The sequence below is a fragment of the Mobula hypostoma genome, chromosome 10, assembly GCF_963921235.1.
Source record: "Mobula hypostoma chromosome 10, sMobHyp1.1, whole genome shotgun sequence".
Taxonomy (NCBI): domain Eukaryota; kingdom Metazoa; phylum Chordata; class Chondrichthyes; order Myliobatiformes; family Myliobatidae; genus Mobula; species Mobula hypostoma.
In genome coordinates this window covers 31,314,176-31,339,316 of record NC_086106.1, presented here as the reverse complement: position 1 = coordinate 31,339,316, position 25,141 = coordinate 31,314,176, and the positions used below count along the sequence as shown (strand labels likewise).

The 25,141-nt window shown below is 46.4% G+C and overlaps 1 long non-coding RNA gene across 1 annotated transcript; it reads left to right on the top strand.

Moving 5' to 3' along the window:
• The first annotated feature begins 1,122 nt into the window (after nucleotides 1-1,122).
• On the top strand, nucleotides 1,123-23,484 carry LOC134352823 (uncharacterized). The gene is made up of 3 exons (XR_010019469.1): nucleotides 1,123-1,156; nucleotides 1,271-1,331; nucleotides 23,160-23,484. It is a non-coding gene; the product is annotated as an uncharacterized LOC134352823 (long non-coding RNA).
• Nucleotides 23,485-25,141: the final 1,657 nt, after the last annotated feature.

Here is a 25,141-nt window from a genome sequence, read left to right as displayed (position 1 = left end):
CCTTTTTGAGGCACCGCTCCTTGAAGATGTTCTGGATAATACGGAGGCTGGAGCACACGATGGAGCCGACTAATTTTACAGCTCTCTGTAGCTTACTTAAGCTCTCCTGTATCATACCGGATTTAGTATGTATTTGGTTTTAAGGAAGCAGATCGCTCTCAGTTTCGGTGTGTAAACACAAAGTAGATTTTCTCAGCTAGAAACTCACAATGTTCCTGTTGTGCTGTGTTCCCATGCTTTATGGTTAATCATGAAACTATTTTGTGAATATTTACACCTTTGTGGTTAAAGAGTTGTCAGGGTCCGAGTCAGAGGCATGGGCAGAGCTTGTGGTTGGACGACTCAGCCACGTGGTTACCCTGGGAATTGTTAGCTGTGCTGGATATGAAGCAAAGTAACCTGAGAATTATGCAAAGGCTAACTTGTTCCCAGTGACTGAATGTAGAAAGTGGAATGTATTAACCGCATGGGAGACGTGAATGTAGAATGGTGCACTGTCATGTCGAAGAGAGATACTGTGCGGGTCAGGAGTGTGGGATCTGTAATCTAAATAATCCAGCACATGCATAATTACATTTAAATCGGGAAGCTGAAATAGCATCCTGCTGTGGATGTGGTAGCATAGGATTCACTGGGTTATTTATTTAAAGGTACACTGAGGAATAAGGCCCTTCCTGCCCTTCGAACCGTGCTGCCCAGCAATCTCTGATCCAACCCTAGCCTAAACAGGGACAGGTAACAGTGATGAATTAACCTCCCAACTGGTGCGTCTTTGGATTGTGAGAGGAAACCCGCGCGTTCCACAGGAAAATGTACTGGCTCCTTACAGGTGACATCAGAATTCCCAAGCTGTAATAGTGTCACGCCAACTGCTACGCCACCGATAGTAGTTAGTAACGTTCTTACTGTCTGCATTAAACCATTGGGCACTTTTAAGTTTTTTCCTATTTTTCATGGATCATAGTCCTCATATTGACACAAAGAAATTAATTAAGGATAGTTAAAATACTAGATGCAAGTACCTTAGATAGGGTATCTTTTGTGTAGCCTTCTGCCACAGCACGATCTAGTTTTGTGCAGTTTATTAGAGCATGTTGCCAGTCTTTCTTGTGTGACCCCTTCGCCATTGCCTCAAAGGAGTTAGCAAACTGTACTGGTAAGTAGCGAAAGGTGAAGACGGCTGGAATGCAAATGTGGCAAGTTGGCATGTTCTACTAGAAATTCGAGGGGTTATTTTATCAACATTCTTTTTTTGTCAAAACCTGTTTAGGGAGTGGAGTTTTTTGATGAGAAGTTGAACTCCTTGTGCATGACGTGGCTGGTGGATCACGGTGAGTATAGCCTTGATGAATCGTTACTTTTGTTGAACAAAAGTCCTTCAAAGTTGTCCATGTCATCTTACTGGTGCTTCCATGATGCTGAGTGAGCCTACCAGGTGCCTAACCAAAAATCCTTCATCGTGCTTTGTCACATCCTCAAAGGATTGGGTCAGGCTCAAGAAACGATATGCCCCTCACAAAGCCATATTGACTCTCCCAAATCAGAGTATGCTTCTTGTAAATCCTGTCTGGAAGAATCTTCTCCTGTAATTTGCCCACCAGTGAAGTAAAACTGACTGGCCTATAATTCCCAGGGTCATCCCTACCCTCTTTACTGAACAAGGAAATAACACTTGCCAACTTCCAATCATCTGGTACTTCCTCCGGTGAGGGCTGGCCGGTGAGGATGCCCAGATCGTCACTAAAGGTGCAGCAATCTCTTCCCTTGCTTCCCGTAGTAACCCTGGGGTATGCCCCATCTGGCCCCAGGGACTTAACTATACTAGGGCTTTCCAGAATTCCAGAACATCCTCTTTCTCAATGTCAACATGTTGTAGCATATCACTGCCCTCACAAGCATCAAGGTCCCTCTCACTGGTGATTACTAAAGCAAAATATTCATTGCGGATCTCCCCCAAAGTCCTCCGACTCCAAACGTTTTGCCTCTTTTAGCTCTGGCCATCCTCCTGTTCTTCAAGTTTGTTTTTCTGAATCCAACTCGCCAAGTCCTTCTCGTGGCCCCTCCTAGTTCTCCGAAGTCCATTCTTCACTCCCTTCCTGGCCACATTGTAACCCTCTGGAGCCCAGGCTGATCTTTGCATCCTACGCTTCTAGACGAGCTGTTGCGCGTCTCTTGTCAAGCATGGCTCCTTCACTCTTCTGTTCTTTCCCCGTCTCAGTGGGACAAAACTCTGCAGAGCCCCATCCAAATGAAGCCCAAAACAACTTCCACATTTCAATTGTGTGTTTCTGAGTGCATTCATCCCAGTTTGTAGTCCCAGGTTCCTGCCCAATACCATCACAATCCAAACACCCGCCTCCCCCCCAATTATTACTGCTGCAAGCAATCTTGTAGTACACTTGATTAAAGACCAATAAAATTTACAACAAATTTGATCTGGACTGCTTTGCTTTTAGTGTATGTCCCTTTTACCCTGGAATGTGAATATTGCGGTTAGGGCTTGAACAATGACTAATTATTCAATTACAATAATTAGTAATAAATAATGGTAATCTATTCAATGTATTTTTTAAGTATCTAATGGGGCGACACAGTGGCGTCTGGTTAGCGCAACACTTTGCAATTGGGTTCGATTCCCACGGCCACCTGTGAGGAGTTTATATGTTCTCCGCGTGACCACGTGGGTTTCCTCCGGGTGCTCCTGTTTCCTCCCAGAGGCCTACTAGTTGGTAGGTTAACTGGTCATTGTAAATTGTCCTGTAATTAGGCTAGGGTTAATCGGGGGTGGCTCGCAGGGCAAGAAGGGCCTGTTCCACGCTGTATCTCAATAAATAATCAATAATAAATAAGTATATTAAAATGCTACTTTCCAAGTGCATAATTTCCTCCACTGTGTGTAACTTGGTATGGAACAGGTTTGCACTTTGAAAAAGGTGGTACGAGCATTTCATTTCGGAACTTTGTATTTTATCAGCAAGCTATTTATTTGAAAATCAAGTAGTAATGGCCATCAGATCAGATCATTTCTTGACCTGTGAATGCTGTCTCACTATTCGCGAGGCCATGACCAACAACTTGACCAAGTTGGTGGAGAAGTTTGGCAAAGGCTGGGCAGAATCCACCATTGTGCCGAAAGTACTTGCCATGGCCAGTGACCCCAACTACCATCACAGAATGACCATCCTGTTCTGCATTAACATGAGTATGGGTTTGACAATGTACTTGCCCATGGCCAGTGACCCCAACTACCTTCATAAAATGACCACCCTTTTTTGCATTAACGTGAGTATAGCTTTGAAAATACTTCAATTACACTTCATAAGCTGCTAAAATATTTCATGAATAAAACGTACAGTTAGAACACACACTTAAGAATAAAGGATTTAACAAAAATATTATGGATTTTTAATATGTTCTTTGTGAATGTTTAGATTCTGCAAAAAATCAATTAACAACACTTTACCAAAGCTGCTTCTTCCAATATTGACATCTGCTTGATACGAGCTTCTGTGCTTGCGTTATTTGCTGAGGTGTAGTGGTGTTTTGTGTTTAATCTGCAAGGTGTCTGGAGTAAAAATTGAGTTGAGGGCGAGACTTTTTATGATTTCATGGAGCAGAGTTCCTAACCGTCCCTGTGGAAATAGACTGACGGTGTTAGCTGAAGGACAACTGATTTAATGACCTGTTGACCCACCTGATGGCTTGCAGCTTTCAAGTTTTATTTCACAAGGGTCTGTTTCCGTGCTGTAGTGGACTATGGCTCTGTCTTTTGCTTCGAGATCTGAGTACCTTGAAATGGACATTATACATTATCTGGCTGAGGGAATTTTAAGTTTTTTGACGCAACTATTTTCAATTTTCAAGTGTACTTAAAGGCCCCACAGTCATTCCAGTTGCAGAATTAACTTCTTTCCCTGGATTTATTTGATGGGCCTGGGCTTCGCTAGAGTTTGGGACAAGGTGAGGGGGAGATTCAATTGAAATGCCTAGATAAAATGGATGTTTCTAAAAGTGGGTGAGTCTAGGACCGGAGGGCACAGCCTTTGGAATAGAGGGATATCCCTTTAGAACGGAGATGAAGAATTTCTTTAGCCGGAGCGTGATGAGTCTACGGAATTCATCGCCACAGGTGGCAATGGAGGCCAAGTGATTGGGTATATTTAAAGTGGAGCTTGATAGGTTCTGGAGGGTGTCGAGAGGTCTGCACGACCTGGCGTTTTTGCGGTATCCTCAAGGATTTGGCAAGCTGGACTCTCAAGAACGCAGGTGCGGCGGCCACGGCCATTGCTGGGAGTGGACTTCAGGTTGGATGAGAGTGGCCTGAGAGGGGAAAATGAAGTGGTGTTCAGTCGATTTCAGCAATGAGCCAGGTTAAAAAGTTTAAAGAGTCGAGGGGGGAAAGACTAACTTCTCTGTGAGGCTGTACACACTTCAACGGTGAACCGACTGTCACTGTCAGCACTTGTCTCCGCACTGAATTGACTTGCTGGCTGTGCCCTGCGACCATTGGGCCCCTGGCTCAGATAAAATGCTGAACTGGCTCCTTGGCTGTGGACTGCAACCAGTGGGCCCCTGGACTGGTTTCACTTCTCTCAGCACGGAACTGACTCCCTTGCTGTGGCCTGCAGCCATCTACTGATCTGAACTGGCTCCCTGCCTGTGGACCTAATTTCGGTGACTCTGCGGTTCATGTTCTGTGTCTTACTAGTTTACTATTTTTTTATTCTTGTTTGTCCGATTTGTTCTTTTTGGGCACATTGCGTGCCTGACAGTCTTTGCGACGTGGGATTCTTTTTCCATGGATTCTCTTGTGTTTCTTTGCTTTATGGCTGCCTGCAAGAAGACGAATCTCCTGCTTGTATATGGAGTTCATACTTTGGTAGCAATGTACTTTGAACTTTAGACCTCTGGATCAGCAAGAACACCTCAGAAAGATATGCCTGCGCGGGCTGGACCAAAACAGGGCTAACATCCTGCGGGAGTGCTCGCTGGGATTCAAACTCATAGGGATGGGCCACAGGCCACATTTACAGTTGAGGTGGCAGAGCAGTTAAATATCGAAGGGAAACAAAGCGAGCCCAGTAAGGAGAGAAAACCTCAGTATGATAAGAAATGCAAGATTATATTTATTTTGGTGTAAGCAACATTACCAGTAAAGCAAATCAGCTCACAGGAGGGTGATTGTTACTGTCATAGAGAGGATTGAATGGCTGAACGATTCACTCAGTGAATGGTGTGTTGGGCGTGGCACCGTAATATTGATTTATTACTGAAATATCAAGGAGGAGGACATTCTGGGACACACCTTACTAATCCACAAGCCTCCACTGGTGAACTTCCGGTAAGATGGCGGTGTGCTGGGGCGCGGCGGGTTCTACAGGGCCAGCCAAAGGTGAAGGTGTTATTGTCTTTTATTTATTTCTTTACAATCAGAAGACCCTGCTGAATGTTAAGCACTTAAAGAGTGCTGCAGGTCTACCCCATCGGCGTAGAAACTGAAGGAGCTGGACTTGGGGCAGATCGTGCTGCTCCCCGCGTCAGAGAGTCAGCAATGTGGTTGGCGTGCAGACTGGCAGCGAGCAATTGTCTTAGTCTCTTTCCTTGTGATCGCAAAACCCTGTTGGGCATTGTTAATGTGTAATGCTGCAAGTCTGGTCTTCTGATTTATTGCGGACTGCAGGGGCTGGCAGCAGGGGTGACTGACACCCCTGCAGGGTGAGCGGATGTGGCCTCAAGCCATGGGGCTGCCTGTTTGCAGCCGCCCAGGAGAGAGGCATCAAGAGCTGGCGCTGGAAGTGGTGTAGCGCAGCGTTTAAGGTAATGTTGGTGCTGTCCCTCTCCCCCAAAGTGTTTGCTTGGCCGAAGGCAGGATGTACGTGTTCGACTGCAGACTGCTGCAATGTTTATGGACTCAGGGACTTGGACTATATTTGTTGTGTGACTATATTTTACTGCTATATGTGCCACGTGCTGTGTATGACTGTTGGTGCTGTGTTTTGTCCCTTGACCCTGAAAGAACACTGTTTCGTTTGGATGTATTCATGGGTATTCATGAATGACAATTAAACTTGAACTTGATGTAAACAGCCAAGTATAGCAAAACATTGGAATATTACCTGCAAGCTGCACACCAACCGGACTTGGAAATATATTGCCATTACTTCTGAAACCCCCTTTTTACTGGGCGTCTCTGGAAATGCAGCCTTTTAGCCCCTCGCAAACAGCCACTGGACTCCGCGGGGAGAAACTTCAGGCTTCGTACATCTAAGGTGTATGTGACTTTGGTCCCGCAAAATCCATGAGGTTGGGATGTCTCGCCTACCCAAACCCCGGTTTGTGTGAACGCTGTGTGATTTACTGCCCCTGGCAATCACGTCAGCAAAAAATAACAGATTGTACACTGCATAGAATTATTCAGGAGTATATTTAAGAATGTTAACTTAAGCAAACAGTTATTAAAGGAAAGAAAGAGAAAAAAAAACAAAAAGGGCCCATTCTACTTAAAAAGTCACAAGTGCACAGTGGAGCTCAAATCTTGAACTTCTCTGTAAATCGCGCGCTGGACCCTCCCTCGGTCTGCATGAAAGCCCACACCACCTTCCGAAGGTCACTGGAAATCCATCTTGAACAAACGGGCTTTCCCACGGGATTATTGGTCCTTCCTCCTCGAAGCCATTCATCTGCACAAAGCACCCTGCATCGTCCACCATCTTCCCTCCCGTCTTCTCCCAGCTCCCGCCAAACAAAGACCTCTCTGCCCAGCATTCTCTAGCACCTTCTCCCAATTCTACCATCCTGATTGGATGACACCTCATTCCTGAGCTCAGACCCAAACAGGCTGAAAGCAGAACAGATTGCTCCTACAGAACTGCTGAAATGAAATGCCTACAGCATAGCAGTAAAAATCTGAACCAGGGTATTGACGCTGACTGGATGTGGCTAGAAGTTTAGCAGATGACATAAAAATGTGAGCTTTGTCTTGCGGTGTTAGTGCTAATGATGGTGCATTGGTTAGTTGGCAAACTAGGCAGAGCAATTGTACCCAGAACATAGAACGTTAAAGCACTGTGTTAAAGTGCTGTGCTGATCTTTTAACCTACTCTGAGGTCAATCTAACCGTTCCCTCCTACATAGCCCTCCATTTTTCTATCATCTGTGCGTCTATCTAAGAGTTTGTTAAATGTCCCTCATGCATCTGCCTCTACCATCACGCCTGGCGGGGCATTCCACACACCCACCCACTCTGTGTGTGTGAAACAAAATTCTTACCTGTGTACCTTCCTCCAATCACCTCAAAATTATGCCTCTGGTATTGGCCATTTCTGCCTTGGGAAAAAGTCTCTGGCTGTCCACTCTATCCACACCTCTCATCCTCCTTCACTCCAAAGAGAAAAAGCCCCAACTCACTCAGCCTTTCCTCATAAGACACGCTCTCTAATGCAGGCAGCATCCTGGCAAGTCTCCTCTGCGTCCCCTCTAGATCTTCTCCATGCTTCCTATGACAAGGCTACCAAAGCTGGACGTCAGTGTGGTCTGACCAGAGTTTTATAGAGCTGCAACATTACCTCACACTCTTGAACTCTACCCCCCAATTTACTCGACCCTCCCCCTGCCCCTGCATCATCGGGGGAGTTGCCCCCGAGGTTAAAAGTGAGAGAGAAAGATGTTCAAAAGGGACGTAAAGAGCAAGATTTTCATGGGTGGGCATGTGAGTGGGGCTGAAAGAGAAATCTCCAGAGGTGGGTACAGTTACGTTGATAGGAAAGGCCGAGGCCCATTCTCCCACCCCTCACCCCATGAGCACTCTCTCGCTCTTTCGCCTCTCTCACACTCACACTCTCTCTCCCGTCTAGTTTCACCTAGTGTTCACCCCTCTCCCCGAACCTGTTACCACCTCCGTTACTTATCAGAGTCCAACCCTTGTAGCTCTTTGTGTTCCTGCTGTCAGTCCGCACCTTCACACTATCCCTACCTTGTTCCATCTCCCTCGCAATGTTATTTCCTCATTCCCCCCGTCGTCCTCTGCCTGCCACTGTCTTTGCTCCTCCTTCGTTCCTCTCCTGCCATCAGTGCACCAGTCACCTCAGACTCCTTTCTCCCCACTATTCCACTGTCCCCCCCACCACGTCCCGATGCAGGGTTTTGATCCAGTCCGCTTTCCTCCCACAGATCTGCTCCATTGAGCTTGTTTGTCGCTCTAGATTCCAGCTTCAGCAATCACTTGTAATGCCCTCCCTGATGAGTGTAACACTCAAACCCTTCCCCCTGTCCCTAGGGCATCTGTAACCCAGGACGTTGTGCTCCCATCCCTCAACCATGTTCCTAGACTTACAGGAATAATATAATCCCTGTACTGATCACTGGCCAGATCACCCGAGTTCTCTGTTAAAACCAGAATATAATATCAATGGTAAGATGCTTGGCATTGTGGAGGATTGGAGAGATCTTGGGGTCCGAGTCCATAGGACACTCAAAGCTGTTGCGTAGGTTGACAGTGTTGTTAAGAAGGCGCATGGTGTGTTGGCATTCATCCACCGTGGGACTGAGTTCAAGAGCTGTGAGGTAATGTGTGGTAAACCATGTATATATGTTGTAACTGGGTTACCCGTCTGGACACGTCCCTCTGCTGACTGCTCCTGTGGCTCCTCCCACAGACCCCTCAATAAAGGCGATTGTGTCACTGCTCCTCCTCTCAGTCCAAGAGCAGATACTCAGCATGATGGAGATCACATTTCACTGCTAATAAAAGCCTTTCAGTATTTACTGTACTTCCAGTCTTTTGGAGTTATTGATAGTGCATCATAATGTTACAGCTATATAAGACCTCGGTCAGACCCCACTTGGAGTACTGTGTTCAGTTCTGGTCACCTCACGACAGGAAGGATGTGGATACTATATAGAGAGTGCTGAGAAGAGTTACAAGCATGAAGCCTGGATTGGAGGGTGTGCCTTATGAGAATAGGTTGAGTGAACTTGGCCTTTTCTCCTTGGAGCAACGGAGAATGAGAGGTGACCTGACAGAGGTGTACAAGATAATGAGAGGCATTGATCACGTGGATAGTCAGAGGCTTTTTCCCAGGGCTGAAATGGCTAGAACGAGAGGACACACTTTTAAGGTGTTTGGAAGTAGGTACAAGGGGATGTTGGGGGTAAGTTTTTCACGCAGAGAGTGGTGGGTGCGTGGAATGCACTGCCAGGGGCAGTGGTGGAAGTGGATACAATAGGGCCTTTTAAGAGCCTCTTGGGTGCATGGAGCTTAGAAAAATAGAGGGCTATGCACTGGGGCAGGGGTCCCCAACATTTTTTGCACTGCGGACCGGTTTAATATTGACAATATTCTTGCGGACCGGCCGACCGGGGGCGGTGGCCGGGGGGGCGAGTAGGGTTGCCAATGGACAAGAGTAGCAGTCAAATACGTTGTGTTTACCCTGAGAAAAACTACCATGACCATGAAGCCTCGCGTGGGCACCAGTGCGTGTGCGTGTGCGTGCCGATTTTTTTCTGCAAATTGTTTTTGGCGATTTTGTTCGGGGGAGGGAGTGTTAATCACGACCGGAATATAGGTGATAAGTGGCTAATACACTCAATTCTGTTTCTAAAAGGGTTTATCTAACAAATTTAATATTAAACACACAGTGCATATTTTCCTGGCATGAATATAGTGATAAGTCAATTATCAGGGGAGGACAGGGGAACTTGAAGCAAGTGTTGAACAAACTTCCAGTAGCAGTGGTAGAGGCATTATTATTATTTAAAGAAAAACTGGATAGGTATATGGACAGGAAAGGAATGGAGGGTTATGGGCTGAGTGCAGGTCAGTGGGACGAGGTGAGAGTAGAGTTGGGCACAGACTAGAAGGGCCGAGATGGCCTGTTTCCGTCCTGTAATTGTTATAGAAACATAGAAAATAGGTGCAGGAGTAGGCCATTCGGCCCTTCGAGCCTGCACCGCCATTTATTATGATCATGGCTGATCATCCAACTCAGAACCCTGCACCAGCCTTCCCTCCATACCCCCTGATCTCCGTAGCCACAAGGGCCATATCTAACTCCCTCTTAAATATAGCCAATGAACTGGCCTCAACTGTTTCCTGTGGCAGAGAATTCCACAGATTCACCACTCTCTGTGTGAAGAAGTTTTTCCTAATCTCAGTCCTAAAAGGCTTCCCTCTTATCCTCAAACTGTGACCCCTCGTTCTGGACTTCCCCAACATCGGGAACAATCTTCCTGCATCTAGCCTGTCCAATCGCTTTAGGATTTTATACGTTTCAATCAGATCCCCCCTCAATCTTCTAAATTCCAACGAGTATACGCCTAGTTCATCCAGTCTTTCTTCATATGAAAGTCCTGCCATTCCAGGAATCAATCTGGTGAACCTTCTTTGTACTCCCTCTATGGCAAGGATATCTTACCTCAGATTAGGGGACCAAAACTGCACACAATACTCCAGGTGTGGTCTCACCAAGGCCTTGTACAACTGCAGTAGTACTTCCCTGCTCCTGTACTCGAATCCTCTCGCTATAAATGCCAGCATACCATTTGCCTTTTTCACCGCCTGCTGTACCTGCATGCCCACTTTCAATGACTGGTGTATAATGACACCCAGGTCTCGTTGCACCTCCCCTTTTCCTAATCGGCCACCATTCAGATAATAATCTGTTTTCCTATTTTTGCCACCAAAGTGGATAACTTCACGTTTATCCACATTAAATTGCATCTGCCATGGATTTGCCCACTCACCCAACCTATCCAAGTCACCCTGCATCCTCTTAGCATCCTCCTCACAGCTAACACTGCCGCCCAGCTTCGTGTCATCCGCAAACTTGGAGATGCTGCATTTAATTCCCTCATCCAAGTCATTAATATATATTGTAAACAACTGGGGTCCCAGCACTGAGCCTTGCGGTACCCCACTAGTCACTGCCTGACATTCTGAAAAGGTCCCGTTTATTCCCACTCTTTGCTTCCTGTCTGCTAACCAATTCTCTATCCACATCAATACCTTACCCCCAATACCATGTGCTTTAAGTTTGCACACTAATCTCCTGTGTGGGACCTTGTCAAAAGCCTTTTGAAAATCCAAATATACCACATCCACTGGTTCTCCCCTATCCACTCTACTAGTTACATCCTCAAAAAATTCTGTGAGATTCGTCAGACATGATTTTCCTTTCACAAATCCATGCTGACTTTGTCCGATGATTTCACCGCTTTCCAAATGTGCTGTTATCACATCTTTGATAACTGACTCCAGCAGTTTCCCCACCATCGACGTTAGGCTAACCGGTCTATAATTCCCTGGTTTCTCTCTCCCTCCTTTTTTAAAAAGTGGGGTTTCATTAGCCACCCTCCAATCCTCAGGAACTAGTCCAGAATCTAACGAGTTTTGAAAAATTATCACTAATGCATCTGCTATTTCTTGGGCTACTTCCTTAAGCACTCTGGGATGCAGACCATCTGGCCCTAGGGATTTATCCGCCTTTAATCCCTTCAATTTACCTAACACCACTTCCCTACTAACATGTATTTCGCTCAGTTCCTCCATCTCACTGGACCCTCTGTCCCCTACTATTTCTGGAAGATTATTTATGTGCTCCTTAGTGAAGACAGAACCAAAGTAATTATTCAATTGGTCTGCCATGTCCTTGCTCCCCATAATCAATTCACCTGTTTCTGTCTGTAGGGGACCTACATTTGTCTTTACCAGTCTTTTCCTTTTTACATATCTATAAAAGCTTTTACAGTCAGTTTTTATGTTCCCTGCCAGTTTTCTCTCATAATCTTTTTTCCCCTTCCTAATTAAGCCCTTTGTCCTCCTCTGCTGAACTCTGAATTTCTCCCAGTCCTCAGGTGAGCCACTTTTTCTGGCTAATTTGTATCCTTCTTCTTTGGAATTGATACTATCCCTAATTTCTCTTGTCAGCCACGGGTGCACTACCTTCCTTGATTTATTCTTTTGCCAAACTGGGATGAACAATTGTTGTAGTTCATCCATGCAATCTTTAAATGCTTGCCATTGCATATCCACCGTCAATCCTTTAAGTGTCATTTGCCAGTCTATCATAGCTAATTCATGACTCATACCTTCAAAGTTACCCCTCTAAGTTCAGAACCTTTGTTTCTGAATTAACTATGTCACTCTCCATCTTAATGAAGGATTCCACCATATTATGGTCACTCTTACCCAAGGGGCCTCTCACGACAAGATTGCTAATTAACCCTTCCTCATTGCTCAAAACCCAGTCTAGAATAGCCTGCCCTCTAGTTGGTTCCTCGACATGTTGGTTCAAAAAACCATCCCGCATACATTCCAAGAAATCCTCTTCCTCAGCACCTTTACCAATATGGTTCACCCAATCTACATGTAGATTGAAGTCACCCATTATAACTGCTGTTCCTTTATTGCACACATTTCTAATTTCCTGTTTAATACCATCTCCGACCTCACTACTACTGTTAGGTGGCCTGTACACAACTCCCACCAGCGTTTTCTGCCCCTTAGTGTTATGCAGCTCTACCCATATCGATTCCACATCTTCCCGGCTTATGTCCTTCCTTTCTATTGCGTTAATCTCATCTTTAACCAGCAACGCCACCCCACCTCCTTTTCTTTCATGTCTATCCCTCCTGAATATTGAATATCCCTGAACGTTGAGCTCCCATCCTTGGTCACCCTGGAGCCATGTCTCTGTGATCCCAACTATATCATAATCATTAATAACAATCTGCACTTTCAATTCATCCACCTTGTTACGAATACTCCTTGCATTGACACACAAAGCCTTCAGGCGCTCTTTTACAACTCTCTTAGCCCTTATACAATTATGTTGAAAAGTGGCCCTTTTTGATGCTTGCCCTGGATTTGTCGGCCTGCCACTTTTACTTGAGAATTCTCCTTACTAATTTTTGCTTCCACCCTCACTTTACACCCCTCTGTCTCTCTGCACTGGTTTCTATCCCCCTGTCGTGAACTAACCTCCTCTCGCCTCGCCTCTTTAATTTGATTCCCACCCCCCAACCATTCTAGTTTAAAGTCACCTCAGTAGCCCTCGCTAATCTCCCTGCCAGGATATTGGTCCCCCTAGGATTCAAGTGTAACCCGTCCTTTTTGTACAGGTCACGCCTGCGCCAAAAGAGGTCCCAATGATCCAAAAACTTGAATCCCTGCTCCAATCCCTCAGCCACGCATTTATCCTCCACCTCATCTCATTCCTACTCTCACTGTCGCGTGGCACAGGCAGTAATCCCGCGATTACTACCTTTGCAGTCCTTTTTCTCAACTCCCTTCCTAGCTCCCTATACTCTCCTTTCAGGACCTCTTCCCTTTTCCTACCCATGTCATTGGTACCTATATGTACCACGACCTCTGGCTCCTCACCCTCCCACTTCAGGATATCTTGAACACGATCAGAAATATCCCAGACCCTGGCACCAGGGAGGCAAACTACCATCCGGGTCTCTGGACTGCATCCACAGAATCGCCTTATATGGTTATATAAGTCACTTATAAATCAATAGCATCATAACAATTCAAGTAATGTTTGGATGTTAAACACACAACATATATTTTCCCCGTATGAACATATAAGATCATTGCAACACACCAATATCGCCGAATCAGTGGGAGCCCTGGGCTTGTTTCCCTGCAACAAGACGGTCCTATCGAGGGCTGATGGGAGACAGCGATACTTGAAGGGGTTCCTTATGCCCAGTCTATTCCGCAATTTAGTTTTCGTTGCATTATTTGCAGAGATATGTTGGAAATGGAAACACCGTTTTCAGTGCTTTCATGGCTATCTCAGGATATTAAGCCTTGACTTTGATCCAGAATGCCAGCAGAGATGTTATGTCAGACATACTTTTCAGCCCGCCGTCATTTGCAAGCTCGAGGAGTTGATCTTCTTCCCGCGCTGACATGGATGACGTGTGGGTAATGACCTCGCGTGCGTTCATGCTGAACAGGGCGTGACAGGGAATGAGGAAAGGTGCAGCGACTCCTATCGCCAAATCATATCGTTTCCTCGCGGCCCGGTGGTTGGGGACTGCTGTGCTAGGGAAATCCTAAGCAGTTTCTAGAGTAGGTTACGTGGTCGGCACAACATTGTGGGCCGAAGGGCTTGTAATGTGCTGTGAATTTCTGTGTTCAGAAACAGATGCGGTTAAACCTCCCAGCCCTCTCGTGCTTTCCCATTTATTTCTGCCTGCTCTGCTTACCGGACCTGCCTGTTTAGTGAGTTTGACATAGAATTCTGACTCAACACCTGCTACACTAGTATTCTGTGTCCCACCCCTGCTGCCTCACTAGCTTAAACCCTCCCAAAGTGCTCGAGCAAAGGTATGGATAAAAGGGATGCACAGAGGCGGTTTCCAATAGTGCAAGAGTCTGGGACCAGAGGGCACAGCCTCAGAATAGAAGGACGTCCCTTTAGAGCAGAGGTGAGGAGGAATTTCTTTAGCCAGAGGGTGGTGAATCTGTGGAATTCATTGCCACAGACGGCTTTGGAGGTCATGTCATTGAGTATATTTAAAGTGGAGGTTGATAGATTCTTGGTTAGTTAAGGGCGTGAAAGGATATGGGAGAAGGCAGAAGAATGGGGTTGAGAGGAAAAATAAATCAGCCATGATGGAATGGCAGAGGGGACTCATAGAAACAAAGAAAACCTACAGCACAATACAGGCCCTTCGGCCCACAAAGCTGTGACGGACATGTCCTTACCTGAGAACGAGCTCGGCTAACCAATACCCTCTATTTTTCTAAGCTCCATGTACCTATCCAAAAGTCTTTTAAAAGACCCTATTGTATCCGCCTCCACCACCGATGCCGGTAGCCCATCCCACACACTCACCACTCTCTGGGTAAAAAACTTACCCCTGACATTTCCTCTGTGCCTACTCCCCAGCACCTTAAACCTGTGTCCTCTTGTGGCAACCATTTCAGACCTGGGAAAAAGGCTCTAACTATCCACACGATCAATGCCTCTCATCATCTTACACACCTCTATCAGGTAACCTCTCATCCTCCATCGCTCCAAGGAGAAAAGGCCGAGTTCACTCAACCCATTCTCATAAGTCCTGCTCCCCAGTCCAGGCAACATCCTTGTAAATCCCCTCTGCACCCTTTCTATGGCTTCCACATTCTTCTTGTAGTGAGGCGACCACAGTACTACAAGTGGGGTCTGACCAGGGTCCTATATAGCTGCAACATTACCTCTCGGCTTCTAAATTCAGTTCCATGATTGATGAAGGCCAATACACCGTATGCCTTCTTAACCATAGAGTCAACCTGCGCAGCAGCTTTGAGCATCCTATGGACTCGGACCCCAAGATCCCACTGATCTCCATACTGCCAAGAGTCTTACCATTAATACTATACTCTGCTATCATATTTGACCTACCAAAATGAACCACTTCACACTTATCTGGGTTGAACTCCATCTGCCACTTCTCAGCCCAGTTTTGCATCCTATCAATGTCCCGCTGTAACCTCTGACAGCCCTCCACACGATCCACAACACCTCCAACCTTTGTGTCTCAGCAAACTTACTAAGCCATCCCTCCACTTCCACTTCCTCATCCAGGTCATTTATAAAAATCACGAAGAGTAAGGGTCCCAGAACAGATCCCTGAGGCCAACCTCCATGCAGAATATGACCCGTCTACAACCACTCTTTGCCTTCTGTGGGCAAGCCGGTTCTGGATCCACAAAGCAATGTCCCCTTGGATTCCATGCCTCCTTACTTTCTGAATAAGCCTTGCATGGGGTACCTTAACAAATGCCTTGCTGAAATCCATATACACTACATCTACTGCTCTTCCTTCATCAATGTGTTTAGTCACATCCTCAAGAAATTCAATCAGGCTCATAAGGCTTGACCTGCCCTTGACAAAGCCATACTGACTATTCCTAATCATGTTATACCTCATAAATCCTGCCTCTCAGGATCTTCTCCATCAACTTACCAACCACTGAGGTAAGACTCACTGGTCTATAATTTCCAAGGCTATCTCTACTCCCTTTCTTGAATAAAGGAACAACATCCGCAACCCTCCAATCCTCTAGAACCTCTCCCGTCCCCGTTGATGATGCAAAGATCATCGCCAGAGGCTCAGCAATCTCCTCCCTCGCCTCCCACAGTAGCCTGGGGTACATCTCATCCGGTCCTGGCGACTTATCCAACTTGATGCTTTCCAAAAGCTCCAGCACATCCTCTTTCTTAATATCTACATGCTCAAGCTTTTCAGTCTGCTGCAAGTCATCACGACAATCACCAAGATCCTTTTCCATAGTGAATACTGAAGTATCCATTAAGTACCTCTGCTATTTCCTCCGGTTCCATACATACTTTCCCACTGTCACACTTGTTAGGTCCTATTCTTTCACATCTTATCCTCTTGCTCTTCACGTAATTGTAGAATGCCTTGGGGTTTCCACAGGTCCAATCCGGCCAAGACCACCGTCTCTGCCGGTCCCATCGTCCCAGGTTCTCAACCTGGGGTTCATGGACCCCTAGCGTAATGGTCCATGGCACCAAAATAGTTGTGCACCCTTGCTCTAAACCTTTCCTGCCCGCGTACCTGTCCTTTTAAAAGTTGTTAATGTGCCTGCCTCAACCAGTTCCTCTGGCAGCTGCGTATGTACTGCGTGGGGGAGGGGCATAAACTTAACCCTCAGGCCTCCCCCTCCCCTGTGGTGTTTGCCTCACTTTCCTGCTTGACCTGGATCCTTTGGTACCCTTAAACGATCTTCTTCTCTGTCCAGAGATTAAGACCATAAGACACAGGAGCAGAAACGGGCTGTTCGGCCCATCGATACTGCACAGCCATTCTATCATGGCTGATTTATTATTCCCCTCAACCCCACTCGCCTGCCTTCTCCCCATTTTTTTTTTAAAAAAGGACATCCTCACCAAGAACATTTAGTGGCCCGTTTCTACCCTCTAAATTACCTGTTTAAGGTCTCTCCACTGCCTTTGTATTCCAACGGCCTCATTTTACTACAGCTTTCCCAAGCCATGCGCAATATTCCTTTTTGTAAGGTTGTAAGACTGACTTTGCACACTCCCTCCCATCACCCACTCTACCTGAGGAACTCCAGTCAACTGGCCTTTTAAAAGGGTCCCACGTGTCAGAGGTGTTGTTTGCCCCTCGAGCAGCTGCTTCCCGGTTTACCTTCTCCTGTTCCTGCCTAACATTGTTACAATTAGCCCTTCTGCACCTCAGCACCTTCACCCAAGGATCAGTTTTAATCCGTAACTATCTTAAAACTGAGGGAATTACAATCATGGCTGAAAATTTGATCATCTGGCCCGGCTCATTTCCTCGTAAGCTCTGTTACGTCGCCATGCCAACCTGGAGTGTCTGCATACTCTCTGGTGTAACCCCCCTAGACACAGTTATCAATTTTGACCCATTGAAGCCTCTGGTGCTCAGGAAGTTCCATTCAGTACTGGGGAAGTTGAAATCAGCCACTCAGTGACCCTATTTTTAAGTCTTTCCGTGACTAGGGTTGAGGGGGATAATAAATTGGCTGTGATGGAATGGCAGAGTAGACTCGATGGGCTGAATGGACTGATTTTGCTCCTGTGTGCCATGGTGGTATCTGCCTGTATATCCGTTCCCCAGCTCCCAGTGGCCTTTTGGGAGCCCAGCACAGTAATTAAACCATTTTGTTCGTGTGTCATGCAATATATGTTGTCTGCATGGATTTCAGTGAGACCTTTGACAGGGTCCTGCACGGGAGGCTGGTCCTTACTGTTAAAACTTCTGGCAAGCTGGCAACGTGGGTTAAAAGATGGCCGAGGATGGTGGAGGGTGTTTCAAGCAAAGCTTGGGTTCTGTTTATAGTCAGTTGTACTGTATAGAAGCATGCCCTCTTGTCCATTACATCTATACTGACAATCACTCCTTGCTATAGTAAACCCACTCAGCCACACTAACTCCACATCCCTCTGTCTTGCTCACTGAACCTGTAGAACAGGCCCATTGGCCCACAATGTTGTGCCAAAGTAATTCTTCCTTTTCAGTCCGGACGAAGGGTCTGGGCCCGAAACGTCACCTGTTTATTCATTTCCATAGGTGCTACCTGACCTGCTGAGGTCCTCCAGCATTTTGTGTGTGTTGCTCTGGGTTTCCAACACCTGCAGACTTTATAACTAAAGCAGCGCCTAATTGAACCGTGTCCTTTTGCCCGCACATGGCCGATATCGTCCATTCTCCGCACATTCATGTGCCTGTCTAACAGTGTCTTAAATACTTCAACGCTCACACAAAACGCTGGAGGAACTCAGCAGGTCAGGCAGCGTCCATGGAAATGAATAACCAGTCGGTGTTTCAGACCGTGACCCTTCACTGGATCGTAAACACTTGTTTCATACCTGCATCCAGTTCCACCAGACCCGTCGGTGTGTTCCAGGCACAGGTTTCCCCCACCATCCGAAGGTAGAGTGTTCCTGTGAAACGGTTCGTAAGCCGAAATGTCCTAACGCGAAGAAGCAATTACCATTTATTTATATGGGAAAATTTTGTGAGCGTTCGCAGCCCCAAAAATAACCTACCAAATCATGCCAAATAACACATAAAACCTGAAATAACAGTAACATACAGTAAAAGCAGGAATGATATGATAAATACACAGCCTGTATAAAGTAGAAATACTTCACTACAACGATGGCCTGCACAGATCTCCGTAGCGAAAATCTCACGCAAGCGCTCTCGGCAGAAAATCTCACGCAAGCGCTGTTGGCATAAACGCGCTCTCCAGTAACCTTTAAACTGTGAAGCTGCAAAATCTACCAAATAACACGTAAAAATACACAGCCTATATAAAGTAGAAATAATGTATGTAGTGTAGTATCACTTACCGGAATTGGGAAAACAGCGCCGAGCACACTGATGATGGTGTGTTAGACTGAGTTGTCGCAGGCTGGGTGGTGCGGTGGCCGGGCCGCCGACCTGATACATTGCCGTGAAGAACGCAGCAGTAGCCAGGAGGCACACAGAACATAGTTAAGAAAAAAGCCGAAATAAACATGCTAATTAATTAGGTGCCGCCGACACGTAATTGTCGGCCCAGATGAGAGGCAATGCAATCGGAAATCGGCACTGATCTGGGCCGACAATTACGTGTCAGGCGGCACCTAATTAATTAGCATGTTTATTTCAGCTTTTTTCTTAAAGATGTGCTGTGTGTCTCCCGGCTACCGCTGTGTTCTTTGCAAATCGGTACAGTATCTGTCCGGGGCCTGGATGTTGGGGTGGTGGGACACGGGGGTATCATCTCATCGTCGATCAGGGCAAGCAGCTCATCTTCTCCTATGACTGCCCGCCTCGATGTCGAAGGTCGAGGTTCGTCGTCTGCTGTGGCTGATGTGGAAGGCTTGCTTGATTGCTGAGCCTCACGCATTTTCCTGTCATACAGTTGTTTGTAAGCACTCAAACCATCCTGCAAATATCCCCTGAATCTACGTACCCTTTCAAGATTAAAGTCGTACTTTATCATTGCAGCAAAAATCTCACACAGTTGCTTCACTTTCTGCATTCGGTTTCGATTGTTATCCTTTCCTCTTCCAATTGCATCAGCTCTCCATCTATCAGTTCTTGGTCATGGGATGCTAAAACCTCTTCAACATCATCTTCATCAACTTCCACAAGCCAAACTCACTTTGTCCTTGCTTCATTCACCACGATCGAAATGCTGAATTATGTCTAGTTTTACGCTATGTGTAACACCCTTACTCTTTCAGGCTTTTCCGACACCTTAGAACTCACCTTGCTAACGGCTACTCAATGCAACGCGTTTAAGCAATGCCGTTCTGAATCCGGAGCAGAGCGGCTGCTCGGGGCGTGCGCCGCCTTTTATCGCGCGCTGCCTTTCTTCGTAACAGTGAAAACACCTTCTGAAAGCGAAAACAGGGTACTAAAGTAGGTCTTTCGTAACAGTGAGGTTTCGTAAAGCGAACGTTGGGAAAGCGGTGGGACACCTGTACTCAAATCCTCGGCACATCTTTGAGCTGTTCTCTTCTCACTCTTACATCTTAACTGTGAGCCGTTTGTCTTTGCCTCAGAGTTTTGTAAACTTCTATCAGCTTGTCCCTCAGACTCCATCACTCTGGAGAAAGCAACCTCTCCGGTAACATCTGCAGTACCAGCCAGCATGTCTTCTGTACCTTTTTCAGACCCTTTAAAGGGGAGACCAGAGCTGAATTCAGTACTCCAAATGTGACCTAACCAGAGGTTTATCACAGGGAATGTCCTGTAAACATCTTCTGTACCTTCTTCAAAGTCTCCACACCCTTTAAAGGGGAGGCCAGAGCTGAATTCAGTTCTCCAAATGTGACCTAACCAGAGGTTTATCAGGTGACTGTCCAGGTTTTGTTCCTGTCTGCACCACCACCACCTCCTTTGGCAGCTCAGCTACCAACTCCTGCATGAAAAGTTTACTCCTCCGATCTTCTTTAATACATTTTCCCTCTCTCCTTCAACCACTGATGGATAAATCCTGGTTAGAAGTGAAAACCGCACAGTGAGATTTCAGTTAACACCACCACCATCTTCATCATCATGAGACGTGGGCGATCGTGGTCTCTCCATGGCCACGATTGTTCTTGGCAAATTATCCTGCAGAACTGGTTTGTGCCATTGGCGCCTTCTGGGCCGTGTGTGTCTTTACAAGACGAGGTGACCCCCCCCCCCCCCAAACCCCCAGCCATTATCAGTGCTCTTCAGAGATTGTCTGCCCGGCGTCAGTGGTCGTACAACCGGGACTTGTGATCTGCACCGGCTGCACACATGACTGTCCACCATCTGCTCCCACGGCATCGCGTGACCCGGATCAGGTGGGGGGGCTTAAGCAGGTGTTACACCTTGCCCAAGAGTGACCTGCAGGCCTACGGAGGGAAGGAGCACCCGACACCTCCTTTGGTAGCGACGTATCTCCGCCCCGCCAACCCGTCCGGTGAACGATTTTTGTGAAATTGTGCGTTTGTGATTAGATTGGAATTTGTGTGGAAAGCAATAACAGATGGATTGCATTAAAAGGAAGTTCAAGCATTCTGTGCCCCCTCTCGTCAATGGCATAAAAATGGGGCATCCAAATTATTCTCCTTTTGCATCCATAACCCAAATGAGCTCAGCTGCAGTTTCTGACCGTAGTCTGCTAGTTGAGCTCCAACCCGTATCTGGCCAGTAAACGATCAGTTGTGGTAGTGGGAGCCTGCGTGAGAGGCAGAAATAGGAGATTTTAATCTGGGTAATATCCAGTATCGCTTTAGATTTAAGTGAATGTGCTGCTGTCTTGTTTTGAAGGACAGAGGTACTAAAAATTGCTTTTAAATCACAGCACTTTACAGAACAAGTTCAAACCACTATTGGAGAAATTGGGTCAGGACCAAGATATGGATGTAAAGTACTTTGCACAGGAAGCCATGACTGGTAAGTTGTGGCTTTGGACCCAGCTCGGTACGAGCATAAGCATTGTCCCTTCGAGCAGTTGTGGCCTGCATTGTCCCAGAGTCTGTCACTGGGTCTCTGAAGATGAGCACAAGACAAGATGGGTGTCTGCTGGGTTCCTGCTGTAGGTGCACTGATGGTAGAAAAGGCTCTTTAAACTAAAGATGTGTGTTTTGTAATCTGCACGTGTAATTAGTGAGGATCAGGGAAAAACATGCAGTCCTCAGCACGTTCATTAAAGGGGATAAAACACAAATTATGGATTCAAAACTCTGAACCAGCAAGAGGGTTATTCGAGGTGCTGGAACAATGCTGTGATATTTGGAACTGTTTCCAGTTGGAGGGATTTGCTAATTGTTCAGAATTATAAACCTCGTTATAGAGCCAAGCATGAAGTTCTCAGTTCTGTCTCTTACTTGCCTCCCTGTTTCTGTAGGCCGAATATTTTAAGAACCAATCCAGAGTTGTGAGTACAATCCTCAGTAAAGAGTTCTGTGTTTATATTAGGTGATTTTTAGGGTTTAGGAACGAGTGTTAAAATCTAGTGCCAGACATCCCACCCTGCAGAAACTCATTTCAGGGAGGTAGCACCATCAATTTACGGGAGACTTCCGGGAGAGGTGGGATGTCTGCAATAGAGTAGCCGTTAGCAGCTAGCCAGCTAGTTTAAATAATGTTAGCTCTGCTAATGAACGAATGACACCTGTTAAACTCACCTCAACACGTCTTTTACAGTCTTAACCCACCATGGGCAAGAGAAAAGTCACTGTTGCAAACAGTGCAGCGAGCAACACTGTCATTATTTTGACCCCTGTTAGGCAGGGGTACACTTTAGTGTAGTCTGGGGTGACGTACGTTTTATTTTTTTTTGGAACACTCTGCCATGCTGCGCTCTTGCTCGCGCATTCTCTCTCGTGGTCGCTCGCGCACTCTCAAGTGCTCTCGCTTGCTCTCTCTCTCGCTCACTTGCTTGCTCTCACTCTCTCTCGCACTCGTGCTCTCTCTCGCGCTCTCTCTGATGCTCTCTCTTGCTTTCTCTCGTTCGCTCTCAAAAAGATTGATTTCCGTGATATTGTATATAATTTGCGGGCATCAGGGAGCCACTATTCATATGCGGGAGACTCCCGGAACTTCCGGGAGAGGTGGGATGTCTGCAGTGCTGCCATTCAATAGGTCTTATAGTGACTGAGGCCTCCGTCGGTCAGAGTCGACCATGGATGTTGTGTCCTAGCTGTCCAGATACGCCAGCCTGGGCAGTACGATATGGAGAGCAAGCTGTTGCCCCATGTAGCAAGCTCCCCGTCTGCACGCACCCAAAGGAACGGCAGATTGAGTTTGGTACCAGGAGCAGCACAGGAGTTGTCAGTCAGCGTAGGACTGCCTTAGGGACTCCAGCTCCGGGTTTACTCCCGAAGCCTTCCCTGTGAGTGGGTACAGCCGCAAGGCAGCGGAGGTTTGAGATTCGAATTTTCCTTCTCCTAGATGAGCTGACGAGTCCCATCTGCCCGAATAGGTCTGGAAGCAACAGGAATTAAAAGTTGGCAATTATATGAATTCACTTGCAATATTTTAGAAATGACATACTCCATCGCTAGAATTCCCACAAGTTGTCGTCATAGCTTACAGATAGATGCGTGTTCTGATTATCTTCAGAAACGTTCACATTTTGTCTCCTTTCAATATCTAATCTGCATGTTTTCCTTCTTATCTAGTGCTTGCCTTATCGTAGAAAGGAGTGAAGAAACGGCTCTCCAGACTTGCAACGAGATCTACTGCCGACATCTTTAAAAACCTTCTTCCACTCTCTCTTTGTACCGTATAGGAAAAAGGAAAGTTACGTCACATCCGGAGTTTCTCCAGTTAGCGGACGATTTCCCTCCACGCCTCTCTGACATACTGGGGAACCGCGTACGAGGCAAGTTACAGCAGTGGTTTGCCATTGCCTTCTGCCGGGTGAGTTTCCAAAGTGATAACCAGCTCGTAACCCAGCACGGATGGAAAGTGTGCAGGGGAGCCGGCTGGATTCAAACTCGGGGTGACGCCACTACATCACCAGCCGGGTCAGCCGACTGTATAATACGGGGACTACTTTATGTTGTAGTAACACGTCATTGCATGCGCTATTAGGTGCACATTGATACGTATGTGTGTGTTCTGCATTCGTTTTCTACTAGTAAAGAACCATGAAACTTAGCTCCCGTCTCCAGCATTTTTATTAATAGCATTGTTGTGTAGCCAGGCCACATATACAACACTCTTAAAAGAATTACCCCTGGAAATGTAAACGTCTCGTACGTAGTGTCACTGGATTTTCGTTGCCTTGTAGATTCTAGTTCTGCAGTCTTTCTGCTATCTCAATTTAGCTTGAGATATCAAGCTGTCTACTCCCCCTATTCATTTTCATTGACTGTAGTGTACCCAGTGACATTGTGTATCCGATGGGTTTAGCTGTTAACAAGGATGTGAGGTGATGAGCTTTGCTGCTCTGTCGACAGTCACTTGTATCCAGCATGCCTCCTCCTCATTTCCCAAAACAGCTTCGCTCGTATTCCCAGCATCCAGTGGCAAATGCTGGAATTAAAACTGAAGATGTTGTCCAATCTGAAAATGTTCTTGGATGGGGTGGCAGAGGAGGGGCCCAGTGAGGGGTCCACGTTGGATGGGCCTTGGCTTGGGGAAGTGGTCCACATTGATGGGTCCTGACCCTGATGTAGGAGAGGGTTTTGCATTTGATGGGGCCTGGTGAAGGGGTGGGTTCCACATTGATGGGTCCTAAGGTGGGGCCCACATTTAATGGGGCCTCATGTGTCTGCACTGCATTGTCCCCACGTTGCTGAATGGCGTGCTATAAGTTTTGACCTACCTTAATTTCCCTTTTAATCATTTTTAACATTAAAAGAAAGAGTGCCCGTTAGACAGTTATTGAAATGACTTTCAATGCCGACCTCATTATTCCAGTGACTTGAACAGCAGTGCCAGTGGATGCTGTGATTACCTGATGGTTTGGTTAGGCAGCCATTGCTTCTGTACGTATTAGTTAAAGTAGATCTTTCAATAGCTGAGCTTCTCTTCCCGACCAGAATTACACAATATTGTATCATTCCAGTGGTCTAGTCACATTTGGGATGCCATTTCAACATTGCAAATCACGTAATTTAATCTCTGATAGCTTTTTGAATGATTTTAGAGATTGTGTTAGGCACATTTAACCTGTTACCGGTGGACGTCATTCTCCTAATTTGTACATGACATCGTTGTTTTGACTGCTTTCCCTAATAAAGTGGATTAAGGTAAACGCTGCTTCGTGTTGCACACCAGAGAAGTGCAGGATTTACCTCCTTGCGACTTTTGCGGAGCAGAAACACGTAAAAAGCATGTCATGAGTTTTGTTTCCTCGTAATTTTTTCCTTCTGTTAAATTTCTTTTTGAGGTAGCTTTCTGTGCTGTTCACTGGGTTTTAGACCAAAGTCTTGCGCACAAATCAGAGTTAGTCACTGAAGATTTAGTCAACGTGGAGAGACAAGTACAGCAGGGGAACAGGCCCTTCACCTCTTCTCTCTGGTGTCTTCTCTCTTCATCTCTTCCTAACAAAAGCCCCAAGCCCAACCTTAGTGTCCCTCACCAGAAAAACCTCCCCTTAATCATAAGACCATAAGATGGAGGAGCAGAAGTAGGCCCATCAGCCCATCGAGTC